General features: G+C 43.2%; 1 protein-coding gene across 1 annotated transcript in view; it reads right to left on the reverse strand.

Moving 5' to 3' along the window:
* Positions 1–14,336, reverse strand: part of SNTG1 (syntrophin gamma 1) — a 386,259-nt gene extending 371,923 nt beyond the window's left edge. The window contains exon 1 of the mRNA XM_059724105.1: positions 14,185–14,336. The gene's annotated coding sequence lies outside the window, so the exon portion shown is untranslated. The remainder of the gene's footprint in view (positions 1–14,184) is intronic.
* Between the last annotated feature and the right edge of the window lie 4,621 nt (positions 14,337–18,957).

Genomic DNA, 18,957 nt, shown 5'->3' on the forward strand with positions numbered 1-18,957 from the left:
CCCCTCTGCTCATGATAAGACCCATTGCCATATTTGGTTTCAGGGAGGAATTTTACCCCATGGTCAGATTGGTATGGCTGTAGGGGTTTTTTGCCTTCCTCTATAGTGAGGTGATATGGCCCTCTACCTCTTGAGCATATATTGACAAATTTTTCTGGAAGCAGGACATTGGCTGCCATGGTTCCACTCCTTTATCTGTAGCAGGTTTGAATGTTAGGCCTCTGTTATATCAGGGTTGACAGTAGTCATATATAGAGTTTAGGTGATAGTTATATGGGTTGGTTGGGATGATCCTGCCTCAGGCAGGGGGTTGGACTAGATGACCTCTGAGGTCCCTTCCAGCTCTACTTCTCTATGACTCTATAACTGTTTTAAAATGGTTCTATAATGTTTTAAAATGGATCAGTTCTTCATTCCCAGCACTTGACTTGATATCCAAATTAAGTTGATGACTGAGGACTATGACTCCTGAACACTCATTTCCTTTTACTACCGATTTGTTCAGTGACTGAACAATTCACTTTATTTGCTGCCTCCTTTAACATACTTGGCCTTAATTAATTAGTATTTATAGAATGCTTTCAGACAGGCAGTCTACAATGAAAGGAGAATCTCTTTCTCTTCTTAAATATCTGAAGAGTTCTAAAAATCTAATTTTAACCAACCCTATCAGCATATCAATTTGTTAAAACAAGGAGAGACATGTTTCTTCTATTTTCTGAAAACTTTCTGTTTAAAATAGTTTGGGTAATATGTTATATCAGCTACATTTTATCATCTGCACAGCACTGCATGGTTCCTACTGAGATCACAAGAAGGAATATCCCAATAATTTCTCCCTCTCACAAACACAGTGTCCTTACTCTAAAGCCATCCTGACTGTAACCACAAATCTCTATTCTCCTAGATGTTATTTTAATTCATTAGGCCTAATGTGCTAGGAGTGTTTCAACAAAATCTGAGTAAGAATCCAAGTATCTGAGAACATTTTTTAATTAACCTTCTGTATCTTTTTAGATCTGTTGCATTTTAACACTGATAGGATTCTTTCTTTAGTGATAGCTATTGATAGAACATTTCAATTTAAAAGAAGAGCAGAGTAGAAAATGGGACATGCTTGCCCCATTAGAAGTGGAATTTAAAGGCAAAAGGGAGAAAGTGAGTGAAACAAAGCTACAATTTTAGGTAGGAAGAAAAATGTATAAATCAAATGTATCATTCTAGGTTATGTTTTAGCTTTGGGAACCGGACTCAAAGCTCACGAATTCTGCACCAGTCCTTTGTTCCTTCCTAGAGAACAATCAGTTCAACTCCCAATGGATTGCCATAAAAAAAACAAACAACTTTTCCTTTGATCCAGCTCCTCTGTATACTCACTTTTCACAAATGGTTTTTCCCACTGACCAAGTTTTGAAACAGTCTGTAAACATAAAAAGATTGTATAATAGTAAGTCCCTATGGTTTTCTATATTGAATCTTCCCATTCATTGAATTGGGGGAGAAATGGTGGTATCTTGCATCTTACGCAGAAGGGTAAGACAAAAGGAAAAGAAAATCACATTCTTGTTTAGCAGGAGGACCAGATCCTCCTGTTTGTTCCCGAAGCTCCTGGCATTGATGTACAGGCATGTAAATGTCCCATTGGAGGCCCTAGTCTTCCCTACACATAGACCAGGGCTGGGGTAAGGATGGGTTCCCTTTAGTGCCTCAGCCTGCTGGATTTGCAAAAGTTGCCCAGTGGCCTTGCTGTGGTGGTAAGGGGTATACATCAGGACCTGGGGAAATGCCAGAGCACCCCACGGGACGACAAGGTCAAATGATCACAAACTACTCCTAGACTGTTTCAGGCTGGACGTAAGGAAAAACTGTTTACTGTCCAAGCCCCCAAGGCCTAGAGTAGACTGCCTCCAGTGGCGGTGCAAGAACATACTCTGAACTCTTTTAAGAAACAATGGATGTTTTTCTTGCTGGAATCCTATGACCCCAGCTGTCTTCCTGCCCCTGAGGCAGGGGCCTGGACTCCATAATCTTCCAAGGTCCCATCCAGCCCTAATGTCTATGAAATCTATGAAATGTATAACCTCTTAATTCATCTCAAACAGTGCAATTTTGTGGGGGGTTTGTTTTATCATGGTGGGACCAGGGTTTTTTGACAAAATGGTTGGTGGGATGTAGGGTGCAAAAGGTTGAGAACTGATGCCATAAGACAACAGTGGGCCAGAGAGAAGATGACAGATTTACTGTCTAACCACCCACAAAAGCCTGAACTTTTTTTTTCAAAATTGACCATGAAGGCAGACTCTGATCTTCTCAAATTAGCAGGGCCATGCATCTCATATATATTGTCCATGGATGTTTCAATGGAAAGTTCTTTACAACATCAAGTATCCTTTCTGGCAGTGCAAAGCTTTGGAGAATATTGTAAATATAAAAAAACATATCTTCTCTTGCTTTGCATGATTATGTTGGACCTGGTATAAAAATAGCAATACTGGAGATAAGCAGCCCATTGATAACTTTGAATTAATTCAAAACATTATTAATATCAATAGATTTCAGTGAAGTGTCCCATGAATAAGGCAGTAGAGTAGACTCAAAGTTTCATTCATTTTTTGCAATACACCTTGGACTTTAATTTCCTGTCAGAATATGTTTTCCTTTTTTTTATTGTTGCTACAAACACCAGTCACACTACATAAAAGCATCTGAAGAACTCGGTGGCAGCTTCTCAGGGAAATTACTCTTGGAGTCAGTCTAGTAGTACTAGTCTACACTGTCATGCATTCAACAATGCTCTGTCATTTTGAAAGCTTTGAACTAAAAACCAGAAGGAATGTGTCCTCTTGTCTCATGTCCCTGTACACTTCATTTTTTCACAAAGCTATATTTGTTGTTGGATATGCTACATTGTAGAACTGTCCCTACTGGGCAAAGAATGATGTTACAGTCTCCGCAACTACCCAGAGCTACAGCAGAGACCATTATGCATCAAGCCAGAATTGGTAGAGCATTTTTTAAGTCAGCAGTAAGAGAGATAAATGTTCTAATTTAAAAACAATTAAAGAAAATGTAAACATTTCTTCAGAGCTCAATTGAGCCAATAAAAATGTCACGGGATGGAAAACGAAAATGTTTTAGTCAATTAAAATATAAAAATTATACAAATGACATCATTAAAAAGATGGTTGTCCATTTAAACAGGCAAGTTATACAAGGCAAATGCATCAGAAAGGCTAAATAGCAATAATAATATATTTGCCAAGCCCCAAATAATATGTTCAGGCTTACACAGGCTACAAATGGGTTGGTTCCTTCCTAGAAGAGTATACAGTCATCATACACATCCTGATGTTGGTATTTGAAGCTATGTCTACATAGTAGCTTTCTGAAATCACCGAGGCTTGAAATCAGCCTGTCCATGCATAGTGAATGAGAAATGGCAGAATCAGGGCCTGAAGGGCAGACACAGAAGACACGACACATGGAGAGAACCAAAGTAGACGTAAATTTAATTTTGTTAAGCAAGGTTAAAGAATCCCACTGTAAAAGTCTGTATGTAAAGGTGCATGTCTTTCTGTATTGCCAGCTCTTGAAATGTTATAATGTTCTTTGATATTTTCTATCTTACTTAAGATCTTATGTCCTGGAGTCATGTGCAGGAGTTGCACTTTCATTTTAATAGGTAACTTTCTAGCACTGATGGTTGCAGAGAAATGCTGGTAAATGTGACCACTAAAATTCCCTCTCTCTCCCAAAAGCAAACATAAAGAGTCTCCAATTTATTATTTCATTTTTAACCCAATCACATGATGTTGGAGGTCTGGCTCATGATTCTGAACAACAGGAACTGACAGTCCCCAGTATAACACTTCCTTCAATAACTCCATCAGTTATTAGACAATACCTCATTTTTATATTGAAACCAGTGATTTCCATTCTAGCTTTACAATATACATTTTCATTCTGTCTTATTGCATCAAACTGAATACTTGTGCATACCATTCCTAGATGATAATCAACACACTACGTTTCACTCTCTCAAAAAACCAGCATCATTCTAACAAAGGGACCACGTATGCCCTCCAACCCCCTCCTTCCTCATAGCAAAGTTTGAATTAATTAGGTGTACAGGGTACTTATAATCTATTAGAGATAGCCAGCATTCAGCAGAAACAGGATCAAATGCATGAAAAAAAGCATGGTTGAGAATGTTATGAACTGTGATTCACTAAAGAACTTGTGCATCATTATAGCCTATTATGACATTTTAGATTGGTAGGAACACAGCTAATTTGGAAGTACAGACATGACAAGAAAGTTTTCAGAAACTTTGCAGAGTAGAATCAGGAAGGTAAGTACTTCAGGTTATAAGTTCAAAACAAATCAGAACTGGAGAAAACAATTCAAAATCACAACTTCAGCTTTGGAAAGGATAGCTTCATCATAATTTAAGCCTTTTCTTGACAGAAATCTTAAGCAATATATTCTTTAAAAGACATCATTTGTCTCCTGAGGCTTATGCAGGATATACCAAATATGCGATGACCCTGAGATTGCCTTAACTGGTATGTATATGTTATAGAAAAAGAAAAAGAAAAACAACCCTCTCTGACCCACCAAGGTTCAGAAGGAGTTTTTTGGGGGTAGATGTGATATCTTTCATTAGACCAACTAAATATTTGGGGGGAAATGTTCTTTGCAAGCTTTCAGGGACAAACACCCTTCTTTAGGCATAGGGAGACTCTGGGGTTATCAGATGTCCAGCAGGTTGTAATGTGTCATAAAGCCAATGTCTATATTTAGTCCATGTTTTTTTGTATCCAGTAGATTTATAAAGTGAAGTACATAGGCTCATCTATGAAAAGTGTTTTGTAAATTCCTTTTGAGGATTAGAACTGAGAGACTGGAGAGAGAGCAGTTGCCTTGTCAGAAGTGTGCACTCACAGGTAATTGGATCATTTTGTCTTTGATGGATTTTCAGAATGCATTCATTCTGGTGCACAGTTGTTTTTTGGTTTCTCCTACATATTTTCCATGAGGGCATTTGGTGCACTGGATGAAATATATTACATTTCTGGAGATGCAAGTGTAAGATCCAGGAATGATGATAGTTCTGTTGTGGGCTGTATTTATTGTGGACATGGTACAGATCTGTTGGCAAGTTTTACATTTCTTGCCCTGGCACGATCTGGATCCATTCAGCGTGGTTTGGACCATAAGTTTGCTTCTGGTGATGAGGTTAGTCAGGTTCGGTGGTTGTTTAAAGGCTAGGATGGACAGTTCTACAGCCAACAACCCTGTAGAAGGTGGTTTTGCTTTTTTAAATGCTACCAAGTTAGAAGATATGATCATTCAAGCACATCCATTAATCTAACCATCCACTTCAGCAACACAGAAGTATATGTTGTCAATGTTTTATTTCAGGTTGCAGATATATGGACAATATTACCAGTGCCAGAGGATTGAGGTTAGGCTCCAAGTAGAAACAACTAAGAGCTGAAGATTAATTTATTTTTGCATCCTTTTTTTCAAAATGCTACTGTATTTGCCATCTATTTATTTATGAGAACATAAGAAGAACAAGCATGGTCAAATTAATGTGCTAGTTTGAGAACAAAGTGATTGTACTTTGCAGAAAGACAGCTGTTCCACCTGTGCTATACTGAACTGCTGGCATTTTTCCTTTGACATTATAATCATTTGGTACTCTGTAAGCCTGATATATCTTTGACATTACTGCTAATTACTGTATAGATCCTTCTCTACTCCAGAGAAAGTAATATAATCTATTATAACATTCCTCTGTATGCAACATTTTTGCTGCTAATTTCAGAAGGTGGAATTAGTGGCTAAATACAGACATTCAAAAGCCCTGGGGCAGAAGCAGTCTAAGTATCACATTTTACTCAAATCACTCTAGATTAGGTCAGGATTGAACGGTGCACACATGCACTGTTTGATGGTGGGGAGGTGGGTTGGAGCCTGCCTGCACTAGTCAGGGCCAGCAGTTTGGGGCTGCTCTCGCACACCTCCCAGCATGTACCACAGGCTCCCCAGGCTGCCATAGACTCCACAGCACAGCTTAATGGGCAAGCCATTCCTGATCAGCTGCCTGACATGGGAGAATGCCTGCAACCCTGCCCTGTCTCCAACAGAAATCACTGAGAAGCCAGCCTTTAAGGGGCCTCTGGGCTTGGCTGGGGATGCCCAAGGGCTGGGATTGCCTGTTTGCCAAGTGCTTCCAGGGGCAGGTTGGGCACTGCCATCTCCCTGGAGCCATGATGGGAGGTGGGGGTGCTTTTCCTGCCTGGATCTGCCACAGACTGGGGGTGGGAATGGAAGGGGTACAGGGAGAGCTGGACACACACCTCTCTCTCCCTCTCTCTCTCTCTCACACACACACACACACACACACACACACACACTCACATCTCTCTCTCTTTCTCTAACACACACACACATTGTATGTCAGTGCAGCTGTACTGCCTTAACTCCTACACCAAATGGATTAAACACTAACTACCTATAAGCGGATGAGCAGGTACCTTTTTCCATTCACTATAGAAAAACATGGTTTTTTTTTTCCTTTAAAGGAGAAAAAAACATGGGAAACAGTGGGTTTCTCCTTGTAGCCTGGAAGAGTTTTGGCCTGCAAGCGGCTGGGGGGGGGGGAGCAGGAGGAGAATGATAAAGCAGGAGGCACAACATGCATGTGCACATGCACATATATGCATAGTAGCCAAGCAGCATGGAGAGCACCTCCCTCAACTCCCCACAGGTAAGTTTGGGGGGAGAGAGGGGAGATTGAGCCTCTCAAAGTGAGGGAGGCAGAGAGGGAGTTTGTCAGGGCTGAGGATGGAGTGGTGGATGAGGAGGTGTGTGGGGTCCGGGGCTTTTGGACCCAGGTGGGAATGCACAGCCACAAGACCCAGGAGGACAGTGGAATGAAGCCACAAGCAGCTAATCCAGGGGCTGCTGGATGGGTGGCTCCCACCACTGCATGAACTCCTGGCGGGGAGTATGGCAGATGCACGCCCACCAGACTTGTGCATGTATATGGACTGGCCACTGTGAGCTCAGGGCTCCCCACCCTGCTGCCCTCCCTCCAGGGCCTCTGTGCCCCAGTGGGCAGGACCCAGTGTGGCAGGGCAGAGTGGGGTAGAAAAGTTCAGTGTCACCACTGGGAGCCCCGTGCTGCCATAGTGAGGTGCTCTCTGCCTGCCTGGCAGCAGCAGGGGTGGTGGTACAGAGTTGTGCCTCCCTACTGCTACCAGGCAGGCAGCAGAGGTCTCAGTGGCTGCACTAAGCCTCCCCTCCCCACTCTGCCTTGCTGCACCAGATCTTGCCCAGTGGACCATGGAGGCCCCCAGGAAGGGTAGCCAGGTGGGAAGCCCTAAGTCCGGTTTTGCCCCTCCTGCATGGGGTCTGCTCCAGCCCTTCTGCCCACAGAGGAGAGGGAGCCAGGCTCCATGCTTTGCTCCAGCTGCAGCCATCATTTCCTATGGGTGGCAGCTGCAGCCCCGGGTCCTTGGCCCCATAGCCCTGGCAGCTGGAGGCCCCATAGCTCTGGCAGCAGGGCTGGAGCGGGTGGGGGACTGTGGGTCACTGGCAGGGCCAGAAAGCTGTGGGTGGGGAGTAAAGATCACCAGGAGGGCTAGGGAGCTGTGTGTTGGGAGTGAAGGCCAATGGCATGGGCAGGGCACTGGCCTATCAAGGCTGCTCAGCACCACAAAGCAGTGGGGAGGGGCAACTGCAGCTGAACCCATGTCCTGCTGAGTGAAGGGGGTTGAGGGTGCTCTGATTTTCCATGGTAAAAACCCCAAAATCAAATGACAAAATGTATAGGTATTTAGAATTTATTTTATTATAGTGATTGAGGCACTGGTAGGCTTCCAAATGGCTTTATAATTGTAAATTTATCAATAAAACATTGTGTTCAACTGATGCATACATACATATACACACACAGATACATACACACATTCATATATATAGTGACATTTTATTTTTATCATGGAAAATCACAGATTTTAGGGTTTTAAAATCAGCCAACTTGCAAATTTTTATCAGAGAAATTGTGATTTTTAAAACAGAGAAAAACCAGGATCCCTGGTGATAAGGAAGAAATGGGTATCCCCCCCCAAACCCCAGTCCCGTCAGAGAGCCAGTGGTAGCATTAGCATCAACTTTGCCCTCCCCCTCCCACACCAGCCTAAAGACCCTCATCTCCCTCAAAGCCTTACCCTTCTCAGAAATCCAGTGGCAGTGGCAGCACCATGCCATGGCCCTACTGGGCCCTGTGCAAACAGGGCACAGCAGCCCGTAGCTGCTGCTCACTTGCTCTGCCTGCCTTGCCCTGCTGCTGCCACCTGCTGAGGGGCCTAGTCTTTGTTTGTGGAATGCCCTTACCCTACACAGGGGTACTGTGTAATGAGAGAAAAATACAAAGCTACAGATGCTCCCTTCTCTCCTGTCTCCCTGTCTGTGGCTGACAGCTCAGAGCAGTCAAGTGAGCTGAGGTCCAGTGAACCACTGTGCAAGGGGTAGGGAGCAGGGGAACCCCATCACCTGGGATACCAGTGATGACCTATCTCGAGTCATGATGGGATGTGGTACAGACATTTAATAAAGTGCTCTAGTTTGATACCACATCCATCCAGGGTCAATTTAGAGTGGAATCCATCATTTTTCAAGCACTCTATGGGCGCATCTACACAAGATGCTTTATTACACAATATGTGGTCCAATTTGCTGCACAGCAAAGCATTACCATCTACACATGGGTGGTGATTAGGGTGCAGTAGACCAATTTACTTCACTGCTGGATTGTCCTGTCAGATACAAGTGGTATCTGGCAGCACAATAAATTACTCTGCTTAAACACATAGGTAGACAGTGATGTTGGAATTAGTTTACTCTGGTTCAAGTTGAGCCAGAGTGTATCCAGTAGGGTTGTGCAAAAGGGCTGTGTTTCAATTCGGTTTTGGATTCGGCCGTTTTGGAGGACAGTGATTTGTTTTGGTGTTTCAGATCACTCTCCTGTTTCATTTTGGCCAAATCTGCTCTGAATCTGTTTCGAATGGGCTGCAAGCAAAGTTTTGCACAGCCCTACTGACACAGCCAAGTTGAACTTGGGGCTGAGGGCTGCAGGGCCCCAGCAGGAAGCAGGATGGGGCTGCTGGGGGGAGGGTCATCTGGGGGAGGGCTACTGCCCTCTGTGCAGGTGAGGAAACCCCCATGCAGATCTCTGATCCCTGTCACACCCGGTCATGAAACAGGGAAGTATTGCAGAGCAGCAAGCAAGCCTGCTGGTCCCTGCCACGTGACTCAGCTCTGCAGGGAGCAGAGATCTGCGCTGGGGTCTCCTCACTGCCACTGCCTGCCCCATGCTGGCCCAGTGACATAGGTCTACATGGGGTGAGTAACAGTGGCAGGGAGACCCCAGTGTGGATCTCTGCTCCCTGCAGAACCAGGTCATGTGGCAGGGCAGTGCTGGTCCCTGCCGCATGACCTGGCTCTGCAGGGAGCAGAGATCCAGGGTTGCACAGGGCAGGCAGCAGCAGGGAGGAGACCCCAGCACAGATCTCTGCTCCCTGCAGAGCCAGGTCCCACGACAGGGATTCCCCAGCCCTCGGATCATTCCCCCAGCTCTTCCTGTGGGGTGTGGGCCCCTGGATATGTGTGCCAGGTTGCAGCAGGCTGCTGATACAGGCTGGGGCCAGCAGCAGCACTGCAGTCTTCCCGGCACTAGGCACGGGCTGCACTGAGCAGCTGCTGCTGGCTCCAGCCTGCTGACTGGGACTGCCTGCTGATTGGTACTGATCATGTGCAGATTGGGGCCTGCACCCCTCAGGAAGAGCTGGGGAAATGATCAGAGAGCTGGGGGAAGCAAACTGGGAGCTAGATGTCAATATCAGAGCAGTCTTCCCCCACCCTCTTTTCAGTTGTTTTTTTTCCCTACAAGCCCAGCTCCAAAACTCTGAAATTCTCCAAAACATTTCCAAAACATTTCAGAGCCTTCTGATTTGTTTCAGAGCTTTCTGTTTTGATTTGGAGTAGGTGTTTTGGGTGCTGAAACAGCCCAAAACACCTCCAAAATGAAATGGCTGCTGAAATTTCACACAGCCCTAGTATTCAGTCACATTAATTCAAGTGTAGATGCACCCTATGTGCTGTGAACATCTCTTCAATTACGGCTGTAGAACATTTTCTGCACACTTAATGCATAATAAGTGTAATGTCTGTACCTAGCCAATGGGTCAAAGATATCTGTAACTCACACCATTAAGGTTAGATATTGCATCAGGCTATTTAATTCTATGTTATGAATCATAGCATCTTTAATATAGATATTAAAAAAATTAATGTAAGGGCATGGGCAAAATACATTTATGCTGAATTAAGAAGGCAAAGAGGGGGAGGGGGTGAGGGAAGCATTTACCACAGAGCAGCTGCTTTGCAGTAATTCTGTGTATTCATTCCTATCCCATGGTAAATGCAAGTTAAACTCTGGTAATTTAGCCCTGTTTCATTCAGCTTCCCTAGATTAGGGTTTACTTACTACTTACATGGTAGAAGCAGATGTGCAAAAAGCAGAATATTTTGCTCTGCAGTATGCTCCCTTTCTCTTTTAACTCAATTTGTTTCAGATATTATACAAAACTATGAACTGCTAACTTTGTATTATTATAAAGGGAAGTGTAGAAATAAATGCATGAGTCTGGAGGCATAACAAATAAATTGTTAGCTAGTGCCTGGATGTATGCAGTTAGCCTTGCATCATGTTGTTTTGGAGATAGAAGCTTCAGCACTTCCAAACAAGCACTGTGCCAGCCAAACTGAATGACACTCTCTGTTCCAGGTGACAGGATAACTCTATTTTGATTCACACTCAAAGAGGCCTTATTTTCCACCTGGCAGAGGTCAACAGGGCAGAAACATGTTACAGTAGTCACTAGAAAATCCAGCACCATTAAATAAAGATCCGGCAGGAAGCAGCAGAGTTATATGGTAGTTTAAGATGCCACCCTCCTCTCCTCCACCAAGGTAATAATCATTGCATTGCACTGCACCTGCAGTACAGATTAAATATACCTGGGCTATATTTACTTTAGCTGGCTCACATACCAGTAAATTTATAGCCATAGCAGGCATAGGCCTCACTACTATAACTGCTATAGTGCTGAAATTAAACCTTTCATTGTACCAAACACATTTTATTAAAAGTTAGAATGGTCAAAGAAACATCATCATATACTAAAGAACATTATTATGAGAGAAAAATCATGAAAAGTGATAACAGACCAGTCAAAGGGAAAATAAACTCAATCTTTTATACCTATTAAGTATAAAACTTATCTTACACTTGAAATATTATTAGCATAAACTTGTCATAGCTCAAGAAATTAAGCGTGGTCTCACCTTCATGTTTTTTATGAATCAACTACATATTAAATCTGCCGACACTTTCTTCATGCCAACCTCTGATTTTTCAGACTTTCATAACAAAGCGCTACAATTAAAGAAGTTATGGTTGCTTCAGAGCCATTTCTGGGTTTATAAATAGTTTTGGCAGTTATCATTACCAGTGTCCCTGGCTCCCCTATCCCTTCACCGCAGATCCAACCTAGGACACTGGGCCATGTCCATGCAGGGGTGAGAGTAGAATCTCATGGGGCCAGATCCCCACAGTTTGGTTGCATCCAGACAAGTGCGGCTACGCAGTATGTAGCACCACAGACACATAGGTTTAGTGCATGACAGCCTGACAGCCGAGGGAGGGAAGGGATGTTGTTGGAGGGGAGGTGTGGAGAATGGGGAAGCAGAGTCTTTTGAAGCACCAGTCTGCTGGCCCTAAGCTATGACCTTGGGCTGCTGTCTCCCATAACCAGGCAGACAGGAGCCTGCAAAACATGATGGGATGTGTGGTTTGGGTCCCCCTGGCTAGGTCCTTTTCACATTGCAGGCTGGTCTGCAAAACATGCAGATCCCCTTTTCACTTATATGCAGTTTAAGCCATTTGGAAAAAAAAAATTCAACTGTTTGAATTTCAACTGCTGATGTTCAACTGGTTGATTTGAATGTTTGGACACAGACTTAGAAAAATCACATAGGAGTACTGCAGAGTTCACTACCAGGATCCCTATTTACAACATTTTATTAACAATCTAAATATCAGTCTATTGGAGATGTAGAAATCCCAGAAAGAAAGTACCAAGCTTGTATGCTACTTCAAAATAGGAAAGTAGATTGCACACAATGAAATGAGACTGCGTATTAGTCCATGTAAAGTCACATTGTACTATATGGATAAAGAAGGAAATACTAGTGACAGAAATTGAAAGGAAACTACTTGGAAAGTACTAAGCCCAGGAAAGAATGGGGAACAATAACAGAAAGCAAAACCTTAGTGTGTGCTACTAAAGCAAGGAAAATATAATAAGACAATAAAATCCAGCTCTGTTCTTGGATACAGATGCAGGTAATTTCATATAAAAGATGGAGATGACAGTGCTACTTTCCATAGCCCTGGGTAACAATATTTAGAATACTGTGTTGATTTCAGTTTTGGAAGAGGTACTATTGCAAGACTACAAAAATTCATCAGACAGCAATATGAATATATATGATTAGTAGTGAAGTGAGCCTGGGAGACTTTCAATGAAGCAAAAACTGGACCAAAATAAGTAAATTGAACATTTCCTGAACTAGTTTGCAAATTCAGATTCGGGGGGGAGGGGGAGGCAGGGGAGGGGGGGGGGAAGAGGGAAGAATAAAGAATAAACCAATAAAAGGCAAATGATCACTGTGTCCAAACAGATAACTCAAGTCTAACATGTGACATAACTGGGATAATTATATAAAAGAAGAAATATTTCCTCATATTTTTAGGAGATACAGCAATAGTTACAGAAGAAAAAATGCAGCATATGAATTAAGTATACTGCAAGTTACTAGTTATAATAAATAGGATGAAGGTAAAACATACTTAAAGGAGGGGGTCAGGATACCATCAGTGCAGATATTCATGAGTTGATTAGATTAAAAATGCATTAGCAGTCAAGATGAAATGTATCATTTCTTGAAAATGAAGGGGGTCAGACTGGATCACAGAGATAGCCTTTTGTGGCTTTGCATTATAAGATGCTAATTACCACCTTGATTATTTAGTGTATCGAGAAGCACACCTTCTATTCTATTCTATTTACTATGTCCAAGGCTGCCTTATTCCTTAACTGGTAAATTATTTGATTTTGGTGCAGTCTATATAAGCACGTATTATAGGTACAGTTTCCACTTAAAAACATGATCAACATGCCCAAGCATTGTTTTTAGAAATCTGAAAAAGACAAGCTGAATATTGACACAGTTTATAGAAAAGACTTTGGGGGATGGAGGGGAGAATCAGATCTCATGAATAAAGGCTGCTGTCAATTATGCATGACACAGATGCACGAGTCAGCATAGCTGTTCATGTTTTATGGAGTAGGTGCAAATTATTTCCTAAACTGCTAACTGCCACCCTCAGGTCCAGCCCTAAAGAAATCAATGGAGAGCATGAAAAGGAAGAACTCAAGTTTTACAGGGGTTTTTTCATGCAATTTCCTGTATCTACTTTTTTTTTTTAATTGACAAAATTCAAGTTGGTAGCATTCCTCTAAGGATCAAGTAAGACCTTTTAAATTAGACACAGAAATGCCACAAATGGATGAAATAGTTCTGGCATCTTCCATTACAATTTTTCTTTTCTCCACTGAGATTCAAACCCCCAAAAGCTGAAGAGCTGGAGTGTTTAGCTTAAGTGACTTCCTCCTGTTGCTTTTTATGATTCTGATACTTATGCATAACAACCTCTCCTCCCCCACTTCACTGGAGGGAGGATCAGGCAAGGGGGAGAGTTTTTAATAGCTTTTAATAGCTTATTGATTTCACAGGATATAAATATTTCTATGTGAGCACTACTGAATTACAAAATAATCTATAACTTTTTAAAGAAAAGAGAAACTCTTGGTATGGTACACAAGTATCTTAATAGACAATAGCAATAAAAATGGGAACGGAGAGTTTCATCTGACTTGAATATATGTTACAAAGTATTTTTACTGCTATCAGACAAGAAAACTAGAAATAGTGTAAGCAAGCAAAAATAATATAAGCTCCTTCACACCCCACTAGTAGCTGTACCTTATTAATGGGCTGAATGGACTGCACACTTGTGGTGAGAGGCCAGTTCATTCTTCTTGCGCTGTACCAGGAAATATGGGCAATCCATGCATGATCCATGGTTGTTGCAGTATGATACAGACATCAATCCAGTAGGAACCAGAGTGAATTAAACCATTCTTCTTCTTAGGCCCTCTCCACATGTTACTGCAATTGTGCAATTAACTGGTTAATTGGGCAATTAAACTGAGACCAGCTACACATGAAAAGTGCCTATCACACCATAAAAGGGTCCAACCAGCTATAAAGTTAGACCTAAAAAATGTGTACTAACTTTATAGCTGGTTGCTATTCAGCTTTAAATTTGCATATCTAGCAGGGTATCCCCTGCAGCCACAGGGGTGCACCATGCCCAGCTGAGGCTGATGGGACTCTCAGCCCTTGCAGTGCCCAGCAGCTGCAAGACTCTGGGTCCTGGCAGCTGCAGGGTGTGACTGTAAGCTTCCAGCCCCAAGCATCCATAGTATGCCCCCATAGCTGGGAGATCGTAGAAGCTGTGATCTCCTAGCTGTGAGAATCATATCATGCTCCCCATAACTGGGTAGTCATAGTCCCACCGCTGCTGGAACTCACAGCCTTGGCTACATCCCACACACCAGGGCTGCAAGTGCCCTACTTGCTGGTATAAAGGGATCCCAGGAACATGATCCCAGGTCCCCCTGTACAGCAATAAGGTGTGATAGGATCTTAATCTGGATCCCACAATCACGCCTCCTGTCATGCAGAAGGATCACATTTTAGATCCTATATTGTGTGGACCACAGATTAGATCCTATTGTGCTTTTACATGCATGTGTAGAGGAGGCCTTATGCCACATAAAAACTCATCAGATAAAAGCATTGAGCCATTACCAGAAGCCAAATAGAATAAGTGAAAAATTCAATTGACTAATGAAAAGCTCAGGTGCTAAATCAAAGGGCATCTCTTATCAATTCATCATCAATACTTTTTAAGTTTATGAGCTTCCAAGGCAAGCCAAATATTTATTTCTCTGTCAGAACAAAATGAAAACACAGGGCTCTAACTTGAAGAAGGTAGAGTACCAGTTCAAACTCATCATCAGTAAATGTAGTTTGTCTTTTATTACCTTTTCGTACTGTTCTACCAGACCAGGACTGTCTGATAGACCCAAACATGAACAATAAAAAGGTATTCAACCTTTTCTTAGGCATGTAAATTCTATAAAGTCTATAAGAGACTTCTGAATAAGTAGAATGAAAAGGATCTGTCTACAGCAAAATTGGTAATGAGTGAACTCAAGGTGGCTGCTGGTCAATTTTGCAGGCAGATTAGGGCTGGCAACCATTTTCATGGCCAAGTGAGGCAGCCCCCCCCCCCCTTGTGTCTTATTGACCAAGGGCCCGAGTGGTCTTCCCCCTCACCATTGATTGGCTGCAAGGGCTGTCTATCATACAGCCCTGACCCTCACCCCTCCCAAAGGGAGCCAGCTTTTTATTATTGGTAAATTCCCCCCACCCCGCTCCAGGGAGCCTGCCAAAAGCACAGAGCCTTCACTTTATCACAGAGCCTACCCAAAATCTCAGTGTCCATGAAAATTACAAAATTGCAATTTTAGTAAGTCCCTAGGAATTAGCTCTCAGAGGATATTAAATTTGTCATGGTCACAGATTTAGGACTACGTAAGCTAAAGGAATAAACTGGTTTACTATCAAACAGCAGATTCCTGTTGAACTTCCCAACACCATCAGCTATTTATTGTTGTGCCACATTAACAATAAAATGATGGATTTAAAAGGTCTTAGAATGTATTCTATTTCTAATTGGAATCAAAGCTATTAAGATCTGAGACCTCTTCAAGTCACGTTCACTGATAAGAAAGCTCATCATCCTCAAAGAACATAATGAATAAATATGTATAAGCAATTGTTGAAATATAAAGCTGTTTGCTCCAGTTTGTGACAAATAAGAGTCCTAGATATTTTTGAGTCATAAATGCTCAGTACAGTTTTCATTTGAGCATAGCTTGAGTTTAAGCAAAGTCTGGGTGAACCAGCAAATGGACAGATTGTTGTAGATCTAGAAGCTGAAATAGACTGGGATGGAGATGAATTTTTTGCATCTTTGATAAAAGTAGTTTTACTTCAGGTTTTCCTTATTCATCCTGATTTAGCCATAGTAGTGTAACAAAGGAGACATAGATAGGAAGGACAATAGGGCAGCAACCCCAGGTGCCACCTTCATGGGGGGCACAGAAATAGTCATTCCTGTAGGTAATTGCACCACTTCTATTGGCTTGGTGGCAGCTCATGCTGCCCCAGATGTCGTGGCTGACCTAGGTACAGAGCTGCCCTGCTGCACCTCTGTTCAGTCATATTTATGGATATAGAGGAAACTGATATTTATTATAATTAGTTAACCTCACATCCAGAAATAAATCTCAAGACCACAGGAAGGTAAGTATAGGTAATGACAATGTGGAAAAGGTAGAGAAATAAGGAGCAATAATCACTGAGATCAATCAAAAAACTGAAGAAAAAAAAATCAAGGGAAGAATGTACAGTGCTCATATATGCCTGTTAAGCTTGGTTAAAATAATGGTGTCTAGGACTTAGAGTAAATTAAAGGTGAAGACTCTGTAGCTGAAGGAACGTCCTGATTATAGGGCTCTGACTTAGAAGCAAATAGCAACTTACAGCCACATTGCATATTACACTTAGCATGTATTAAATGCACTTAAAAATGAGAGTAACCCCATGTTTAACCAGTAAAACATTCTAAGTGTTCTCACATTGTAGCAAAGTCCCTATTTTTTGCACAAGGAGCATCTCCAAATCATATTAAATATTATGCATTTGACCAACACTAGACTGTTCCACAGAGATAATAAGCAATCTACAGTCCTCACTAAGCCATAATATCAGCCATGGATCCCTCTGATGTACCAAGCCTCTAGATAAGACAAGGAAAGTCACATGTCAAGGGTAAGAATCCTGGATTTTTTACTTGTCAGATTCTTCCAAGATCACATGGAAAGCCAGGTGCTTTCAACTCCAGAAGGTCCCAGGGCAATCAGCTGATCATTGGTAACAGTCCTGGCACCATACCATACCACACCATAGCTGGTTCAAGACTCCAGTAAGGTACGGGGCTGGGACTAACAATCAGCAAGCTGTGCATGACACAGATCCTAGTAAACAGTACCATGTGACTGATCAGAACACAGTTTTAACACTAAGGGCATTTACAGATTTGCTCTGGGAGGCGGCGGGGTGGAGGTGCTTTAATTCGTGTGGTTCCAAGAACTTGACACCATTGCTCCTTGTTCTGTCATCTTCTGTCATGAAGAACAATCTAACTCCATTCCTTTTGAAACCCCGCTTCAGGTAGTTGAAGGCTGCTATTAAACTCCTTCTCAGTCTTCTCTTCTGCAGACTAAATAAGCCCAGTTCCCTCAGCTTCTCCTCAGAAGCCATGTGCCCCAGCCCTCTATCCATTTTCATTGGAGGTTTTTAAGGCCCAGCTTGACAAAGCCCTGGCTAGAGTCATCTAGTTGGAGATGGTCTTAATTTGATCAGGTGATTGGACTAGATGACCTCCTGAGGTTCCTTCCAACTCTAAGTTTTTCCAACTCTAAATCTTCTATATCAAGAGCCTTGCTAAAGTCAAGGTATATCATGTCTGCTGCTCTTCCGACATCCACAGAGCTAGTCATCTCATCATAGGCCATCAGGTTGGTCAGGCATGACTTGCCCTTGGTGAATCCCCTTGGGACTCGGAGCGGGGGGGCAGCAAAGGCACCAGTCGCAGGGCTCAAGTGCCTATATACTAATGCAGGATGAACTAGCGCTCCTGCTTGCACTAAACACCTATGACTTAGTGGGGCTAACAGAGACCTGGTGGGATTCATCCCATGACTGGGCGGTACATATTGAGGGCTATAGATTGTACAGAAAGGACAGGTCGGGGAAGAAAGGGGGGGGGGTTGAACTTTATGTCAGTGAGCAATATACATCAACCCTCATCAAGACAGAATCCGAGGTTGAGGAAGTAGAAGGATTGTGGGTTAGGCTACATGGGGGGCAAGGAGAAAGGGATTTGGTGGTAGGGGTCTGCTCCAGACCTCCACACCAAGGGGAAGAAATAGATGCGGGGCTCCTGAGGCAGCTCTTGGAGACCATAAAAGCTAAAGAGGCGGTAGTCATGGGGGACCTAAACTACCCGGACATCTGCTGGGAGACGCAGACAGCAAGGTCCCATCGCTCACGCAGGTTTCTAACCTGTGTACAGGACCTCCACCTGACACAGGAGGTGCATGGTCCCACTAGGGGGAATGCCATACTGGATCTGGTATTGGCAACAGGGGATGACATGATAGGGGACCTCCAGATCGGTAGCCATTTGGGAGACAGTGACTGTGGCAGAAATGCCACCGTGGGTGCCCCTCTCCAGAGACCTGTCTCAGCCAGCCTGGGAGGCTGCTGTTTCATTCCTCAGGGCGGGGATCTCCCACCTGGTCTACATGACAAAAGCCTGGCGCCTGGGAGGCGGATGCTCTGGTCACCTGGGCAGGGGGGAAAGACCCGGCCCTGCACGGGCCCAGGTAGCCAGGGATGCGGGGCAGATTGGTCAGCTTGTGGCCAGTATTGGCAGCTTCGACTGGACCGGGCTGCTGAGGTCAGAGAGGTTATTTAAGGGCTCGGTCCAAGAAGAAGGGGAGTCAGCCATTAGCCATGCGGTCATCCAGGTGAATCTGAGCCTGGCTCTCTCCTCAT

This window comes from Alligator mississippiensis, chromosome 3, assembly GCF_030867095.1.
Source record: "Alligator mississippiensis isolate rAllMis1 chromosome 3, rAllMis1, whole genome shotgun sequence".
Classification (NCBI taxonomy): Eukaryota; Metazoa; Chordata; order Crocodylia; family Alligatoridae; genus Alligator; species Alligator mississippiensis.